This window comes from Dendrobates tinctorius, unplaced genomic scaffold, assembly GCF_039654945.1.
Source record: "Dendrobates tinctorius isolate UK_male_01 unplaced genomic scaffold, ASM3965494v1 ptg000171l, whole genome shotgun sequence".
Taxonomy (NCBI): Eukaryota; Metazoa; Chordata; class Amphibia; order Anura; family Dendrobatidae; genus Dendrobates; species Dendrobates tinctorius.
This window is the reverse complement of record NW_027361838.1, coordinates 15513079-15529935: the sequence shown is the minus strand read 5'-3', so window position 1 is coordinate 15529935 and position 16857 is coordinate 15513079. Positions and strand designations below refer to the sequence as shown.

Sequence of the window (16857 nt, the reverse complement as noted above, 5' to 3'; positions counted from 1 at the left end):
AAGCTTTCTTGGGACATCCGGATATAATCTGTAAATTTATCTGGGTTTGCCTGTAGCTTGCTGTAGCGGGTGTGGTACGCCCCACGGCTCTCCCGGAGTTCAACAATCGGATGTATCCACAAACACCGCCGCTACCGTCTTCGCTGTCTCTCTCTCTTCCTTTGTTCATGGCAAGCAACTGCATTCGCCCTAGCCATCGCGATGTCCAAATGCAAGTTGAAGGGAAAACTCTTCCAGCACAGATCCATGTTGACACGAGAAAAATCAAGCAAATGTGAAGAATACGGCTGTAGACAGGGTCTATATATTACCATACCACACCGCCACTGAAGTCCCATTGGTGGTGTGTGTTGCAAGATTGTTATCTAGATTTATTTTTGTGGGAAGACAAACAATGTGCAAAAAAACGCAAACGCACTGAAAACGCATGCAAACACCTACAAACGCTGCGTTTTTTTCTTCATGCGCACAAAAAATGCTGGGAAAAAAGCAGCGTTTGTATGCGCAAAAAACGCAGCGCAAAAAACGCAGCGCAAAAAACGCAAGTGTGAAAGTAGCCTTAGGAAAATTCATGTGTGACTTTGGATGACTGCGCCATTAAAAACTTGAGCAATTCAAGAAAGCTAGATGAGAGGATGCCTGCGCTGTCACTGTGGTGCTAATATCGCACACCAGGGGGCGCTGCTCGGCCCCGGCACTGTACTAACGCAGAAGATCGCCTGGTGCCGCACACAACTCATTAACCCCAATCCCTGCACTGGGCCGAGCGGCAGCCAATCAGCGGCTCAGCTGGGAGGGACCATGACGAGACACACGGGGGGGGGGAGCAGTTGCATTTTGGGTTGCGCAGCTTCGCAGGTGTGACAGCGAGGAGACAGGACCTGTGAGTGATCTGCTGTCACGTCCCCCCCCCTGCACACTTGTCCAGTAGAACCGGCCGGTGTGTGCGGATCCCGCTGCCTGAGTGCTGTCACTTTCAGTCACTTGTGTGAGGAGGAGGTCTGGACGGTCCCTCAGGTTAGTCCCGGTCCTGTCCTACCCCGGTGTGGCGCTGTCCCACGCGTGGTGCTCAGCATCCCTGCAGACGGAGGAGTCCTGGTGCTGCAGCCATCCTCATCACTGTAGGACATCTACCAGTGCCCCAATGTCATGCCTGCCATGCCAGGTGTCCGGCTGCCAGTGCCGGGAGGCTGCCATACATGGCTCCTACACGGTGGCCGTCACCAGCTGCCATTCCTGACCATCTGCACAGCTAAGACCTTCCTCTGTGGCAGTGGTCACTATCAGGAGGAGCCTGGGAGTGATGGGGGTCCTCTCATACACAGACTTGTGCCTGACTCCCCTCAGTACATAGCCTCTGGTGTATGTGCCCCCTCTCACCTGTGCCCCCCTACAGGCAAGTGCCGAGGATTATTGCTTCCATCTCCGTCATCTTTATCACCCATGTAGTATCTTTACCTAATATCCCCTTCCAGACCCCCCCAAAAAATGGATTTTTTTCCACTACCTTCCTACCTACCCATCACTTTTTGATCCTGAGCCATTGGTAATTCCCATGAGATTTCTTTTCGTGCCTCTCTGCTCCTTTCAGAACATCATCTGTAAATCTTTGTCGACACATTTAAGTTTTAAGCCACGATCTCGGCCCCCCCGGGTGCGACATCTGCATTGCCACGCACCCCCGTCCTCTCCCAGAGTAAGGCTACACCATACAAATCCACACACACATTTAAATGTTAGTTTGCATGCCGGTCATGTTAACCAGAGCTGCTCTGATGATGATGAAGCGGCAGCAGATGAAAATTTTTTTTTTTTTCTCCAGAGGGATAAATGTCAATCAGAGACGTACTTCTTCATATCTTTGCAGATATTATTGCACGTGTTGGGATATTTATTTACACTAAACATTGAAATGTCAGTGAATGGAACTGAGCGTAAGTGTTATAATGTGCCGGCAATGGAAGGTGAATAAGGGTTACTATATTTATGGGGTTGCAGCTTTTTGCCTCACTTGGTACATTTTTTTTTTTTCTGTTATGTACAGGAAAGTGTTAATAGGGATGGAAAAATGTCCACCTGGTTCTCCTATTAGCAGATTGGTTCACCCATAGACTCGAACGGTTAAATAAGGGCACACTCAGTTATCAGGATTTGGAAATCAGGAAAACTGGATTGATCCATCTGTGTACAGTAACAGACTCGGATAACAAAGGGGCCTTATACAAGAACAGTGTAAGGGCCCTTGTTATTCAATATCATAGTGGGACCTTTCATGTTTCTCTAGCAATCCACCAGCAATTAGTAGCCGTGGAATTCATTCATTCAGGAATTTAAATGCAGCCTCATAGGCAGTACTTAACGTGCTTTAGACCATGTTCACACATTGCAGTTTTGCTGCATCTTTTTCCTGCTGGCAAAACCTGGCGTTAAAAAATCTGCTTACAAAAAGCAGGTAATGCTGCGTATTTGCTATGTTTTCACAGTGGTTTATTGCCCCCCCTCCCCCCCCAAAAAAAACATAATGCAACGTCCTTAGGTTTTTACACCAAAAACGCAGGAAAACTTGATACCTGCATTTTTTACTGCGTTTTTGCACTTACTCTTAGCTTTATATGGGAGAAAAAAGCGCTGAAAAAAAACACAGAAAGAAGTGACATGCTGCAGTTTGCCAAAACGCAGCAGTTTACTCATTCAGTCAGGGGGGAAAAAACAATGTGTGTGCAGGAGATTTCTGAAATCTCATAGTCTTTGATGACATGATGATTGAGAACAGTTCTGTGTGCACAACACTCTATTATTGCTCCATCACCTGTTTGAGTCGCTCTTTATCCCAGCATCAGTATAACTATTGGTCCTGGGCAATAAGGATGTGTGGTAGAGGGTAGCAACCAGAAAATTCTTTCTGATGCCTGAAACTAAATACCCCCAATCCATCATTGCCTTGGCTCCTGCTTTTTTGTCTAGTTTGGCGCCTGTTTTTATTTGCATCCTATCCATTATTCTTATCGGCACCTTTTTTGAAGTCTATTTTATGTGTGGTCGCCTGTTTTTGGTTTCTTTTGTCTTTTTTTTTTTTTTTTTTTTTCCTGCTTTGTGGGCAGAGTTTAGCAATTCTAGAGGTTTTCATCTGTTTCATCCATTGCGAGTTTTAAAACAGTCGCAAAATTTGGCACAAATTTACTCCTGTTTCCCCCTGGTGTATATTTGAGTGAGGCCGGGGTCACACTTGCGAGAAACTCGCACGAGTATCGTGTCACAATACCCGGCAGCAGCACTCGGGACCGGAGCGCTCAGCTGCGTAGAAATACATGAAGTCGCACCCTCCGGTCCCAAGTGCCGGGTATCGAGACGCGAGACTCGTGCGAGTTTCTCGCAAGTGTGACCCCGGCCTAGGCCAGACTTTTGATGCAATTTTTGTGACTTTTGGCACCAATTTGTGACTATCTTTTAACAAATGTTTGTTGTTTTTCTACACCTTTTTATCCTTGTCTGACAGCACCCACTATGCCTTTTTTTTTTTTTTTTTGCCTTCAAATTGTGACTTTTGGTGCCAAAAGTCGCAAACGCAATTCCGGACAGTGTTTTCCAGTGTCGCCCATTTTTTTTTTTTACTTTGTATCAAATTCATGAATCTTGTGCGCCATTTTGATGAATTTGGCGCCAAAAACGGGAATTAATACAAGACAAAATGGAAGGGAAGTGACTTAAAAAATGCAAATGATGAATTGGGGCCAATAACTACTATCAAGAGGTAAGTCTCCACCTTTAAACTGCCAGTCTGAGAAAAGTTCTCTGCTTTGCACAGTGCCCTTGTTTTTACTCAATCTTAGCCATAAAAAAAAACTTTTTCTATTGCATCTCAAAGTATCTTAGAGTTAAAATAAATACATGTAAATAACCCGAAAAATGTATTGGCAGAACAGAAAAAACAGATGGTATGCGGATGGGGTGGTACTGAGTGACACGCTCTGCTTTTTCATGTGGCATCGGGATACTGCTGTGGGTTCCTACATGTCTCTGTTATCTGTGCCCTACAACTGGCTGCTCAGCAGCATAATGTGTGGCTATGTTGTGTGCAGTTCCTCAGCTCCTTTAGTCCAGGTTTATGTCACCAGGCGCTAGAGTAAAGATGTCCAAGTATGGGGGATGGGGCTTCTAGCAAAGATTAACCAGCTCAGCCTCATAGCATATCCTGAAGCTTACAATCCAAGCTGAGCTAAAGATGTTGATGAGTTGAGTTGTGGTGAGCATTGATGACTAATGGAAAGATTACAGAGCAAAGTTTATATCTAGATCAGCAAAACAGCAATTATCTTCAAGATTCCTTAATAAGACATAGAACAACCAGCAATCTAGTTAACCCTTGTTTGCATGTCGTCATTCAGAAGAGATGAATGCTCGTTTTACATTGTGTGGGTATGTGAAATAATATATACATAAAGCCTGGGTCTAATCCTTATGATCTGGAGGAATCTGATTTACTGTTCCATTTTATAATCCCCAGATTTTTTTTTTTTAAATCTGAAATACATTGATAAATCCATGATGACGTTTACTCGAGTAAAGGCTCCTATGCGTATAAAGGCCCCATCCACATTAATGTTTGCCAAACCGTCGGTTGGCGGGTTTCTCATAGCGAACCAAGGAACACTTGGCCGAACGATTGCTCCTGTGTATGGAATACTCAGCTGAGATGGACATCTAATGTGTATGGCCAGCTTTGGGCCTGGTTCACACAAGCTAATATTACTGTCTATACAGACCTCAATTCTTGGGTCTCCTGACCTAACCTTACAGCCTAATGTTTCTTCATATGAGGCAGTGAGAGTTGGATAGGGAGGCCCGCCACCTGACCGGGCATTGCGATCCATATACGGATCATAAAATATGCTCATGTGAGCCTAGCCTTAGACTAATGGAGGCAGGGTCGTCTGAGTTATATGGGTTCCTCCTGAGTCCCCTGAGTGGGGGAGAGAATGATCCACCATGTTCAGTTTAGAACAGCTGATCCTTTTAGTTTTCTGGAGATAGCTACCGTACCTCAAGAGGAGCCAGGCCGTGGCTCTGATAGGGAATGCAGGGCTTCTATGTATGTGTTAGAATCAGGAGAAATAGCTGTCGGCTAAACGATACGCTGAACCATAATTCGGCTGACAGCTTTTCTATTTTAAAATGAATTATACTGGTGGCTGATAATAGGTAAAATTGAGAGGAGAATCACTTTAAATTGTGACACATGTAAAACCGTTTTTTTTGTGAATATTTTTTTTTCTACAAGCCTGCTTCATATGGTGTGTAATCTCTCTGTGCAGATGTCTGTTTATGGTTTATGGCATAAATCTGCTTTGAAATGAGATGTGCTGATGTGCAGAGCTGTCATGTAGTAAGATAAATAACCATCAGTACATTAGCTTTCCCTTTTAAGGTTACCTTTAAGAAGAACTAACAGCAGATAACATGATCATGCTTAAAGAGGTTGTCCCCTAATTTATCACTGATGACCTGTCCTTAGGATAGGTCATCAATGTCTGATCAGTCAGGGTTCGACTCCCGGCACCACCGCCGATCAGCTGTTCTCTGTGTAGGCAGCGGCCAGTTGGAACTACATAATTACCGAGCTGGTTCTGATAGCTGCCGCTGCAGGGTACTGCACATCCACCTCTTATTGATTTGAATAAAATAAAAATTAAAAATGGTCACCACCTTATTACACTGACAGACATCTGTCCTAGAATGTTAATAGGGCGGTGACTGTAAACATGTGCAATAGGGAGCTCTGCTGCTATGAGCTGAAGATAACCTATATAATATACCAGGACTGTAGTGTGAACTGCTTCTTCTTACCTAGGCACTCCTTTGCATCTCTGGTAGATCAGATAGACAGGGTGGACAGCAGTGTGAGCAGCATCTTCTTACTTCAGCACCCCTGTTACCTAAAAGTATTAGATCCGGTAAACAGCAGTATGGAAAGCTCAGTAACTTTGGCCTCTAAAGTATGAAATCAGATATAAAGGGTGGATAGCAGTCTGAGCAGCCTCTTTTCACCTCAGTACTTTTGGTATCTCCATTATTAGATAAAAAAGACATGACAGACAGCAGTGTGAACAGCTTCTTATTTCTTCACAACCCTGGTTTCTCCCAATATTAGATCAGATTGACAGCAGTGTGAGCAGCCTCATCTTACATCATCACCCCTGGTATCTCCAGTATGAGATTAGAAAGACAGGGTGGCTAGCAGTGGGAGCAGCCTCTTCTTACCTCAGTACTCCTGGTATGTCAAGTGTTATATAAGCTAGACAGGACTGACAGCAGTGTGAGCAGTGTCTTATTACTTGAGAACCCTGGTATCTCCAGTATTAGATCAGATTGATAGCAGTACGAGCATCCTCTTCTTACCTCAACACCCTTGGTATCTCCCATATGAGATAAAAAGAAAGTGTCGCCAGCAGTGGGAGCAGCCTCTTCCTACCTCAGCACCCCTGGTATCTCAAGTATTAGATCAGATAGTGTGGACAGCAGTATGAGCAGCCTCTTCTTACCTTTCGCAGCCTCTTCTTACCTTTCGCCTCCCCTGTTATCTCCATTATTAGATCAAAAGACAGGACAGACAGCAGTTATGAATGGGTCACCGAGGAGAAAAAAGCAAAACAAGCTAAGTCACAGAAAACCAGAGAGGTTGGTAACTATGCAGATTGCAGATCCCTGATCCTACCACACAACTAGCAGCAGCCGTGGAGCGTACCTACAATGTTCCTAGATGCTTCGTCACAGCCGGAGGACTAAATAAGCCTGAAGCATGAAAAGGGGAAAACTAACTGCCCCAGAGCAGACCCCAAAGGAGTAGATAGCCCCCACACATGTATTGACGGTGAAACAAGATAGGCTGAGCAAACGATGGGGCCCAAACTAACTAGAGAGGAAAGGAAAGACACTGTCTGCAACCTGCAAAAAACCCTACAAAAATGTCCAACACTTCTGATAGCAAAATTAACCCTGAAGTCACTAGACTTCTACTATATCAGCACTCTGAAATATTCTGAGACAGAGCAAAAAGAGACCAAACTAGTAAGGGACAAAAAGCAAATTGGCAAAATACTGATAAATAGGAGTGGAAATTCAGCACAGCCCCCAGCCGGGACTGGCTGACCACACCAAAAGCTGAATAGACCAACAAAATCAAGTGTGAACATTAGCAGAAAAACTTAGCTTTAGATGACTGGAACAGAGCTGAAAACCAAGAGCTGACAAGCCAGAAGGAATCACCAGCAACCGAATAGGGCGTCGGCTGTCTTAAATCCAATCTGAGACTCCTGAGGTCCAGTCGTCATCCTCATTCTCAGGTGGCAGATCTCCACCGATCACATCAGCCTCACTAACTCCTCTTACCACCAGAGGGAGTCTGGAAGGAGAACTCACAACTGGTGAACCAGAGAATGAACTCACAACAGACAGCAGTATCAGCAGCCTTTTCTTATTTCATCACCCTAGTATCTCCTGTCAGTGTAACCAGACAGTGGCCATTCTAATTTCTGTAGTGATTAGATCCGTAGACAAAATGATTGTTTTGTATTATTTAAAAATATTGAGGATTTTATTTGCAATGACATTTCCTTTTAGTTTAATTTGTCTATTTTCAGAGAAGCCCATTAAAAGGAACCTGTCACCAGAAAAACACGCTATTAACCTGCAGAGGTGGGGTTAATCTGAAGGTTAATAGCGTTATCAACTTACCTGGTGCCTGCACGTCACAGAATGCTGCAGAGAGAAAATTCTCCCCAGCAGCGTTCGGGTTTCGGGCACGGGGCGGCACCAGCGTGGGTTCAGTTATCGCTCTGAGCATACACTGCCCCGTGACTGAAATACAAAAGCTGCCGGGGAGAATAAATCATTTTCTCCCTGCAGCGTTTGGCTACGTGTGGGCGCAGGGCAGTTTAATAATGCTATTAACCTGCTCATTAACCCCATATCTGCAGGGTATTACATTTTTTTTTTTTTTTTTCTGGTGACAGCTTCCCTTTAACCCCTTCCTGCCATCCGACGTACTATCCCGTCCACGGTACCCGGGCCCGTATGACCGGGGACGGGATAGTACATCAGCGCGATCAGCGGCGCCCACGTGGTGAGCGCCGCTGATCGCGGCCGGGTGTCAGCTGATTATCACAGCTGACACCCGGCACTATGTGTCAGGGGCGGTCACGGACCGCCCCCGACACGTTAACCCCTTGCACACCGCGATCAAACACGATCGCGGTGTACCGGGGGTTAAAGGGAAGCATCGGCAGGGAGGGGGCTCCCTCCGTGCTTCCCTGAGCCCCCCACGGCAGCGCAATGTGCAGTGCTGCTGCGGGGGACTCCCTTCCTCCAGGCCCCCGAATCCAAGATGGCGACGGGGGCCTTCGGGGGCCTGCGGAAGCTGGCTTCCTCAGTGCCTGCAAAGCGCAGGCATGAGGAAGCCTTCTGCATTGCCTGTGTCAGATCGCTGATCTGTCACAGTGATCTGTGATGTGACAGATCAGCAATCTGTCACAGGACAGTGATGTCCCACCTGGGACTATTTAATAAAGTAAAAAAAAAATAAAGTGTAAAAATAATTTTAAAAAAATCGCCAAATAAATTAGAAAAAAGAAAAAAAATATTCCCTCAATAAATCCATTTTTTGGAAATAATAAAAAAAAATAAAAGTACACATTAGGTATCGCCGCGTCCGTAACGACCCGCCCTATAAAACTGTCCCATTAGTTAACCCCTTTAGCGAACCCCTTAAAAAATAAAAATAAAAAACGAAGCAAAAAATAATAATTTATTATCATACCGCCAAACAAAAAGTGTAATAACGCGCGATCAAAAAGACGCATATAAATAGCCATGGTACCGCTGAAAACGTCATCTTGTCCCGCAAAAAACGAGCATCATCAGCGAAAAAATAAAGTTATAGCTCACTGAATAAAGCGATGCAAAAATAATTATTTTTTATATAAAATAGTTTTCATTGCATAAAACCGACAAAACATAAAAAACGACCTAAATGAGGTATCGCTGTAACCGTACTGACCCGAAGAATAAAACCGCTTTATCAATTTTACCGCACGCGGAACGGTGTAAACGCACCCTCCCCAAAAGAAATTCATGAAACTCTGGTTTTTGTTCATTCTGCGTCCCAAAAATCGGAATAAAAAGCGATCAAAAAATTTCACGTGCCCGAAAATGGTACCAATAAAAACGTCAACTTGTCCCGCAAAAAATAAGACCTCACATGACTCGGTGGATCAAAATACGGAAAAATGATAGCTCTCAATATGTGGTGATGCAAAAACTATTTTTACAATAAAAAGCGTCTTTTAGCGTGCGACAGCCGCCAAACATAAAAACCGCCATAAATAGTAAATCAAACCCCCCGTTATCACCCCCTTAGTTAGGGAAAAATAATAAAATTAAAAAAATGTATTTATTTCCATTTTTCCATTAGGGTTAGGGCTAGGGTTAGGGCTAGGGGTGTGTTGGGGTAGGGTTAGGGTTAGGCTAGGGTTAGGGTTAGGGCTAGGGTTAGGGCTGAGATTAGGGTTAGGGGTGTGTTGGGGTTCGGGTTGGAGTTATAATTGGGGGGTTTCCACTGTTTGGGCACATCAGGGGCTCTCCAAATGCAACATGGCGTCTGATCTCAATTCCAGCCAATTCTGAGTTGAAAAAGTCAAATGGTGCTCCTTCCCTTCCAAGCTCTGCCATGCGCCCAAACAGTGTTTTACCCCCACATGTAGGGTATCAGCCTACTCAGGACAAATTGCAAAACAATTTTTGGGGTCCAATTTCTCCTGTTACCCTTAGGAAAATAAAAATTGGGGGCAAAAATATCATTTTTGTGGAAAAAAATTTTTTTTTTATTTTCACGTCCGAGTGTTATAAACTTCTGTGAAGCACTTGGGGGTTCAAAGTGCTCACCACACATCTAGATAAGTTCCGTGGGGGGTCTAGTGTCCAAAATGGGGTCACTTGTGGGGAGTTTCAATAGTTTAGGTACATCAGGGGATCTCCAAACGCACATGACACCCGCAGACCAATCCATCAAAGTCTGCGTTCCAAAACGTCACTGCTTCCCTTCCGAGCCCCGACGTGTATCCATACAGTAGTTTTCTCCCACATATGGGGTATCAGCATACTCAGGACAAATTGGACAACAACTTTTGGGGTCCAATTTCTCCTGGTACCCTTGGGAAAATAAAAAAATAGTGACTAAAAGATCATGTTTGTGGAAAAAATACAAATTTTTTATTTTCACGCCTGGGCGTTGTAAACTTCTGTGAAGCACTGGGGGGTTCAAAGTGCTCACCACACATCTAGATAAGTTCCTTGGGGGGTCTAGTATACAAAATGGTGTCATTTGTGGGGGGTTTCCACTGTTTAGGTACATTAGGGGCTCTCCAAAGGCAACATGACACCCGCAGACCATTCCATCAAAGTCTGCATTCCAAAACGTCACTACTTCCTTTCCGAGCCCCGACGTGTGCCCATACAGTAGTTTTCTCCCACATATGGGGTATCAGCATACTCAGGACAAATTGGACAACAACTTTTGGGGTCCAATTTCTCCTGGTACCCTTGGGAAAATAAAAAAAATGGTGATTAAAAGATCATGTTTGTGGAAAAAATACGAATTTTTTATTTTCACGCCCGGGTGTTATAAACTTCTGTGAAGCACTGGGGGGGTCAAAGTGCTCACCACACATCTAGATAAGTTCCTTAGGGGGTCTAGTTTCCAAAATGGTGTCATTTGTTGGGGGGTTCCACTGTTTTGGTACATCAGGAGTTTTTCCAAACGCGACATGGTGTCCGATCTCAATTCCAGCCCAAAACGTCAAATGGCGCTGCTTCCCTTCCGAGCTCTGCCATGCGCCCAAATAGTGGTTTACCCCCACATGTGGGGTATCAGCGTACTCAGGACAAATTGCACAATAACTTTTAGGGTCCTGTTACCCTTGGGAAAATAAAAATTGGGGTGAAAAGATCATTTTTGTGGAAAAAATATGATTTTTTAATTGTTCCGCTGTACGTTATAAACTTCTGTAAAGCCCTTGTGGGTTCAAAGTTCTCACCACATATCTAGATAAGTTCCTTGGGGGGTTTAGTTTCCAAAATGGGGTCACTTGTAGGGGGTTTCCACTGTTTAGGTACATCAGGGACTCTCCAAACGTGACATGGCGTCCAATCTGAATTCCAGCCAATTTTGCATTGAAAAAGTCAAACGGCGCTCCTTCCATTCTGAGCTCTGCCATGCGCCGAAACAGTCGTTCCCCCCCCCACATATCAGGTATCTGCGTACTCGGGACAAATTGCACAATAACTTTTGCAGTTCAATTTCTCCTGTTACCCTTGGTAAAATAAAAAAAATTGAACCTGAATTATTTTTTTTATGAAAAAAAGTTAGATTTTCATTTTTTTTTAAATATTCAAAAAAATTCCGCACCTAAAGGGTTAATAAACTTCTTGAATGTGGTTTTGAGCACCTTAAGGGGTGCAGTTTTTAGAATGGTGTCACTTTTGGGTATTTTCTATCATATAGACCCCTCAAAGTGGCTTCAAATGTGATGTGGTCCTAAAAATAAAATGGTGTTGTAAAAATGAGAAATCGCTGGTCAACTTTTAACCCTTATAACTTCCTAACAAAAAAAAATTTTGGTTCCAAAATTGTGCTGATGTAAAGTAAACATGTGGGAAATGTTAGTTATCAAGTTTTTTGTGTGCCGTATCTCTGTGATTTAAGGGCATAAAAATTCAAAGTTGGAAAATCGCGAAGTTTTCAAAATTTTCGCCAAATTTCCGTTTTTCTCACAAATAAACGCAAGTTATTTGAATGAAATTTTACCACTAACATGAAGTACAATATGTCACGAGAAAACAATGTCAGAATCACCGGGATTCATGGAAGCGTTCCAGAGTTATGACCTCATAAAGGTAAAGTGGTCAGAATTGTAAAAATTGGCCCGGTCATGAACGTGCAAACCACCCTTGGGGGTGAAGGGGTTAAAGGGAATCTGTCACCTCATTTTTGGCCTATGAGATGCACCCACCGACATCAGGGGCTTATCTACAGCATTCTCTAACGCTGTAGATAAGCCCCCGTTGTAACCTGAAAGATAAGAAAAACGAATTAGATTATACTCACCGGGGGGCGGGGTCAGATGCGTTGGGTGTCGTGGTACGGTCCGACGCCTCCCATCTTCTAGCAATGATGTCCTCCTTCTTACTTCTGCCATGGCGCGGGTGTACTTTATTTGCCCTGTTGAGGGCAGAGTAAAGTACTGCAATGCGCAGGCGCCGGACCTATCTGCCCTTTCCCGACACCTGCGCACTGCAGTACTCTGCTCTGCCCTCAATAGGTCAGATAAAGAACTCCTGGGCAGGAGCGCGACAGAAGTAAGAAGGAGGGCGTCATCGCTAGAAGATGGGAGGCACCGGATGGTGACACCCATTGGACCGGACCCCCGGTGTGAGTATAATCTAACTCGTTTTTCTTATCTTTCAGGTTACATTGGGGGCTTATCTACAGCATTATAGAAAGCTGTAGATAAGCCCCTGATGGCGGTGGCTGCATCTCATAGGCCAAAAATGAGGTGACAGATTCCCTTTAACCTACATTATAAAAAAAACAAAAAAAAAAAACAATGTAAGAACTCAGCTTCTTGTTGGCAACTAAATGCACCCCTGAGGATTTCAAACATGAAATAACAAATAAAATGAGAAAATATTGCTACCAAAAGTCTATGCGTAGCCCTAGTCTTGTAGTATAGACACTCTTATTTTGGGAAGTTGTGAGAAAAGACTCAGAAGCCCTATAGTTCAACTAAAATCACATGCCTGTGGCTGAGACTTCCCCATGTAGCAAAAATTGAAACTGAAGTTTCATCAGTTGTGTCTAATGTTGCAATGTTGTCCTTAGGAATAAAATGTCAGTAACATCCAGTGTGGAACTACATAACCACAAGATGCACTATACAATAAACAGCCTTCAAGTAGACTTTTTGTAAGTCATCTTGTTGTGTTTTTTTTTTTAGGTTTTAGTTTTTTATTTTAGGTTCTGTTTTTTTAGGTTTGATGTGTTAGATAGGAGCCTTTTGTTATTTACATCCAATACTTAAAAGTTTGTCCTAATCATGTGACATTTGCTGAAACTGCAATAAGCCTTTAAAGCAGGGATGCACAAATTTTTTTGGTCCAAGGGCCACATTGTCACACTGAATCAATCTGGGCGCCGCAATAAAAAATTAATAACATATCAAAAGTCTATACTCTAAATGTCTGATAGGTACATGTTCTACTTATAGAACTCATACCTCCACCAATCAATACGCTAAGGATGTGCGCTCATGATGAGCTTTTGATGCTGCATCAAAAACGCAACGTCTTACAGTTCCAGCAAAGTGGATGGGATTTATATATATCTGCCCACTGTGCTTTCTTTTTTTTTGCGTAGTGTGAACTGACCTGTTGTGTGTAACTGCAGTCCGCAACATGTCAAATTCTCTTTCAAGTACGTTGGGTTTTATGTGCAGATTAACCCCTTAAAATTGCATTAGATGTGAAAATTACGCAGGTAGAAAACGGATGTAATTAGCACATGACTGTGCATCAATAAAGTTTTGTCAAATACAGGGAAGTATCAAAGGCTAAGAAGCTTTATTTAAAACATGACATACCGAAAGAGACAAAGCAATGTGATAAAAATGGAGGTAAATAAATGCACTCCAAAATGCAATGAAAAAAACGCAAGTAACCCAATTTACCTGATATTGTAGCTTTTCTGTAGTATTTCTGCACTTATCATAAACTCACTAAATACTCAATAGTGGAATTAAGCCTTATGGTGCATGCTCACAGAGTTTTTTGATAAAGATTTAGGCTGTGTGCCCGCAATCAGTTTTTGGTGAGTTTTTGGCGCTGGATATTTTCCGCTGCATTCAAAATGCAGTGTCTTACAGTTCCAGCAAAGCGCATGGAATTTCTAGAAATGAGTGTCAAGGGAGGGAGCAGGTTCAGGTGTGAGATCACCTATTGTGATTGGTGGATCCGAATTCATCATGTAATCCTGCCTCTGCAGGTAAGGAGCATGCTGAAAAAACTTCCTAAAAGGGCAGGAAGTACAAGTCTAAAAAAGCTTCAGTCACAATTGTGCATGTTGAAAGATTACTAATTTTGTTTGTTATTAAAGAACAATTCATTAAAAAAAAAAACATATTGCCTGAAATTGTAAAAAAAAAACATGTAACAGAAAAACCTGATTTAGGCTGTTTGCACACGCTGCGAATTATGTGCGGATTCATCCGCGCGGATTTTGTAAAATCCGCAGGTGAAACCGCAGGTCAAAAGACCTGCGGTTTTACCTGCGGATTGCTCTGCGGTTTTGCCCTGCGGTTTTTCATCTCCTCAATGGAGGAGATGGCAAACCGCAGGAGAATCCGCAGAAAGAATTGACATGTCAATTCTTTCTGCGGATTGAAAACCGCAGATAATCCGCGCGGAAAATTCCGCACCGTCTGCACTGCGGTTTTTGATTCCCATAGGGAATCATGGTACTGTATACCGCAGCAAAAACTGCTGCGGGTCCGCAGCAGCCAAAACCGCTGCGGAACCGCAGCAAAATCCGCAGCGTGTGCACACAGCCTTAACAATAGGTCATTTTCTGCTGAAACATTTTTCCTTCGTCAACATCCATTTTATGGACAGGAGAACTGTGCTGTCTGGGGGGAAAGCTGCACTAGTAAGAGCCACAAATCATGTCCCCGACACATCTGATAAAGTGGCCGGCCCCATTACCTCATTCTGCAGCCAGTAATAGACAGTGTAATACAGCAGCTCTAGGAGGCAAACTGTGCAACATTTTTAATGAAACCCAAATGCAAACACTATTTTAGGTCATATTGCATGCATTTAAGTAAGAAAAAAATTGGACCAAAAGGTGGACAATCCCTTTAAGGACTTTTTAGATCTCTGAACCAAAGCAAACTTATCATCAAGTTCCTGGACCTACTTTTAATATGGTCCATGTTTGTTCTGAAAGCATGTGTCAGAGTTTGGATAATTAGTAGCAGGGCTGTGGAGTCTGTAAGCCAAACCTCTGACTCCTCAATTTCCCTGATTCCGACTCCCTTAGTCCGACCCCACAGCTCTGGTCACTACAGAGCATGTACATAAAGTGCAGCACAGATTTATCTCCACTAAAAGCCGAAATCCTTAGATCAGGAACAGAACAGACATTTAAAGGACATTTCAGAACTTTCCCAAATTATGAAAACATTTACAGCACAGCCTGCATTGTACTACTGAACCAATGTATTATATATATTCGGGTATGTGCCCACGATCAGTAATTTCTGCAGATTGGACGCTGCGTACTTGTGTAGTGTCCAACCTGCAGCGTCGAGCTGTTGCAGCATAGTGGATGGGATTTCAAGAAATCCAATGTCCACTATGTGTCCACAGACGCCCATGCCTCACCCATGGAGACGGATATGCGGCGCGTTTCTCCAGACCACAGCATGTTGATTTCTCTTGAATGTACTGAACGTGGTGATTCCGCACGGTTCAGTGAATACAATCGGATTGACCTGCGTTCAATAGCCGGCAGCGCTTTGAGTGCAGCGAACTTGCGCCGCGTCTAAAGCACTGCCGCTTCTGGATCGTGTGTACCTGGCCTTAGAAGTCAGAGTCGACTAGTCCATTTTATAACCTGTCTGACTCCATCACAATGGACATCGACTCTTACTCCACGGCGTTGAAAAGTAACCATATCTTTGTTTGTGGTGTGGACATATCCCTGTTTGCATTTGTGTGGTAGCCAGTCCATTGTACAACCACTTGTATTTTAGTATTATCTGACCACACAGGTTGAGTTTTAGAGCAAGTCTTCTATTACCATTAGATGAGGGAACGTCTCCGGTTTTGATGCTCACATACTCACTCCTCACTTTTGAGCAGCACTGGGATATGATAAGTTAACCAACTGCTTTTAGACATTTTGTGTTACTGACTGTAAAAGTAGGCTCGGCAGAGTGCCAGATATGTGAATTATTTTATGGTATTAAAGTCTGGTTGGTTTACAAGAGTGCGGATTGTGGATATTCTCTTTTCTTTTTCTTCTGAATGTTTTTGGGGTCTCCCAATATTATTCATAAACTCATTCAGGTGTAAAACTAAAGATTTTGTGTTCTTATGGTAGAATGTTGAGTCCCACAACTCATGTGAATGTATCGTGGCTACAAACGACCTGAATCCTATGGAGCTGTAATTCGGCACCTATATGTGTATGAGCTTTTCCTGTACCTCTATTTATAAAGATTTTATAGCATGTATAAGCCAACAATAAAAGAAGGTGGACACTTGGAATCTGAGTATAGCGGAAAGCAGCTGCTATGCTTCAAATCAACTAAAGAGAAGGGCATTTTAACAAGCACACATCCAACAAATGGGGTAGCAATGAATTTCATATGAATCGTGAATAAAACAAAATCCTTTCAAATCTAAATGCACAGAAAATGGCTACTTGATAATCAATGAAAACAGAACCCACATTGGTGGAAAGCCAAACAGTATTAAGGGATTTCCTGAGGAAGCATCAGTATTCTTTAGATAGAGGTGGTGTTCAGCCCCCAAATCTGGACTTATTACTTTTTTTTATAATTTTTGCTTTGATTTATTTTTTCTATTGTTTTTTTGTATGTTCTTTAAAAAGTCCAGTCATAAATTGTTGCCTCAGATACTGTTTGACAGCATAAAAATGGGTGAATACCGATGTGATCTGTCCTGTAAATGAATTCTAACTACCCTATATTTCTCTTTTTCCATGTACCCCCATTTGGAATTATGGTC

The 16857-nt window shown here is 43.2% G+C and overlaps 1 protein-coding gene across 2 annotated transcripts in view; it reads left to right on the top strand.

The window, feature by feature from the left end:
* The first annotated feature begins 820 nt into the window (after nucleotides 1-820).
* The window catches only part of EPB41L3 (erythrocyte membrane protein band 4.1 like 3), a 466618-nt gene continuing 450581 nt past the window's right edge, over nucleotides 821-16857 (top strand). For both annotated transcript variants that reach the window (XM_073550905.1, XM_073550907.1), the window contains exon 1: nucleotides 821-1017. The gene's annotated coding sequence lies outside the window, so the exon portion shown is untranslated. The remainder of the gene's footprint in view (nucleotides 1018-16857) is intronic.